This window comes from Phyllostomus hastatus, unplaced genomic scaffold, assembly GCF_019186645.2.
Source record: "Phyllostomus hastatus isolate PE091 unplaced genomic scaffold, TTU_PhHast_1.1 phas_contig_62, whole genome shotgun sequence".
NCBI classification, from domain to species: Eukaryota; Metazoa; Chordata; class Mammalia; order Chiroptera; family Phyllostomidae; genus Phyllostomus; species Phyllostomus hastatus.
In genome coordinates this window covers 16,408,198-16,410,352 of record NW_025333921.1, presented here as the reverse complement: position 1 = coordinate 16,410,352, position 2,155 = coordinate 16,408,198, and the positions used below count along the sequence as shown (strand labels likewise).

Sequence of the window (2,155 nt, the reverse complement as noted above, 5' to 3'; positions counted from 1 at the left end):
AAATGTAATATAAGGCAGTTTATAAAAGGCAAGGTAAATGGTGGTTAAGGACCCAAAATCTAGGGCTAGACCTAGAAGTGTCCTAGCTGTGACATTTACTGGCCTGTGACCTTAGACAAGTGCCAACCTCCATGTGCTTCAATTTCTTGATTTGTAAAATGGGGATGATAATAGTACACATTTAATTAGGGTCGTTATGACAATTGAATGATGTAAGCACATAGTAAATGCTATATGAGTGTTTGTTGCTATTCTTTTTAACTACTGTCACATTTCTCATTTATGTGATAGGTGTGGTATATTGGTTAAGAATTTGGGATCTGGTTCCTAACCCCAGATCATGTACATACAAGTTATATTATCTTGGGATCATCATATAACCTCTCTGGAATTGGTTTCTTCATCTGTAAATGGGGATAATAGCACACATTTCTTATTAAATGAGGTAATATAAAGCACACAGCACATTGTCTAATTATCTGCTCAATAAAGATGAAATATTTTTCTTTAAGCTATAAATGAACTAAAATGTTACAGAATTTCAGAAAAGTGAATTACCATTCACTTAATCCATTTATTTAGAGTATGAAAGCTGAGGGAGAGAGGTCTTTGAAGTACAGTTTCCTCTTCATGAGTACTGGAAGGGTGTTTGATAGTATTGTAGGCATATATCGTTGAGATAGCAAAAGGAACCTCAGACTAAATGACCTAGGAAAAATCACTTATAATTTTGAATTAAAATAGGATTTTTGTATTTTCATTAAGAATTGTAAGGAATTGTAGAATTCTTAGCTTTTGTGTCAAATAATCTATTGTATTATAATTATGAGTAAATACAGCTTCAGCCTGAGTCTCAGCTTCTCACCTTCCTCCCTGAACAACATGAGCTTCAGCACACCCTCCAGCTTCTCCACAAGCTACTAGACCCTAGGTTCTGTACAGTTGCCCAGCTACCAGGTCCAGCTGGCCAGCAGCATGGCCAACGTCTATGCAGGTGCTGGGGGCTTAGGCTCCCAGACCTCCATGTCCTGCTTCACCAGCGTGCAGGGCAGCTGGGGATCTGGGCCCCTGGCTACTGGAATGGCTGGGGGTCTGGCAGGCATAGAGGGCATCCAGAGCAAGAAGGAGACTATGCAACGCCTGAGTGACCACCTGGTCTCCTACCTGGAGAGGGTGAGAAGCCTGGAGATTGATAATCAGAGACTGGAGAGCAAAATCTGGGAACACTTAGAAAAGAAGGGACCCCAGGTCAGAAACTGGGGGCATTATTTCTAGACCATTGAGGACCTGAGGGCTCAGATCTGCAAATTCTGTGGACAATGATCATGTTGTTCTGCAGATTGACAATGCCTGTCTTGCTGCTGATGACTTCAGAGTCAAGTATGAGATGGAGCTGGCCATGCGCCAGTCTGTGGAGAATGACATCAGTGGGCTCCAAAATTGATGAGACCACACCCAGCTGCAGCTGGAGACAGAGATCAAGGCTGTCAAGGAGGAGCTGTTCTTCATGAAGAAGAACCATGAGAAGGAAGTAAATGGTCTCTAAAACCAGATTGCCAATTCTGGGTTGACCATGGAGTTGGATACCCCCAAATCTCAGGACCTCAGCGAAATCATGGCAGACAGCTTGGCCCAGTGTGACGAGCTGGCTCGGAAGAACCGAGAGGAGCTAGACAAGTACTGGTCCCATCAGATTGAAGAGAGCACCACAGTGGTCACCTCGCAGACTGCTGAGACAGGCATTCCTGAGATGACACTCACGGAGCTGAGATGTATGGTCTCGTTCTTGGAGACTGACCTGGACTCTGTGAGGAATCTGAAGGTCAGTTTGGAGAAGAGCCTGAGGGAGGTGGAGATGCACTACGCCATGCAGATGGAGCAGCTCAGTGGGATCCTGCTGCACCTGGAGTCAGAGCTGGCCCAGACGCGGGCAGAGGGGCAGCGCCAGGCCCAGGAGTATGAGGCCCTGCTGAACATCAAGGTCAAGCTGGAGGCTGAGATTGCCACCTACCGCAGCCTACTGGAAGAAGGGAAGGACTTCAGTCTCATTCACACCCTGGACAAGAGCCCCTCCTTACAAACCATCCAGAAGACCATGACTCGCAGGATTGTGGATGGCAGAGTGGTGTTGGAGGTCAACACATCAAAGTTTTGA

The 2,155-nt window shown here is 45.6% G+C and overlaps 1 pseudogene; it reads left to right on the top strand.

Moving 5' to 3' along the window:
- Window positions 1-882: 882 nt before the first annotated feature.
- On the top strand, window positions 883-2,155 carry LOC123825150 (annotated as a pseudogene).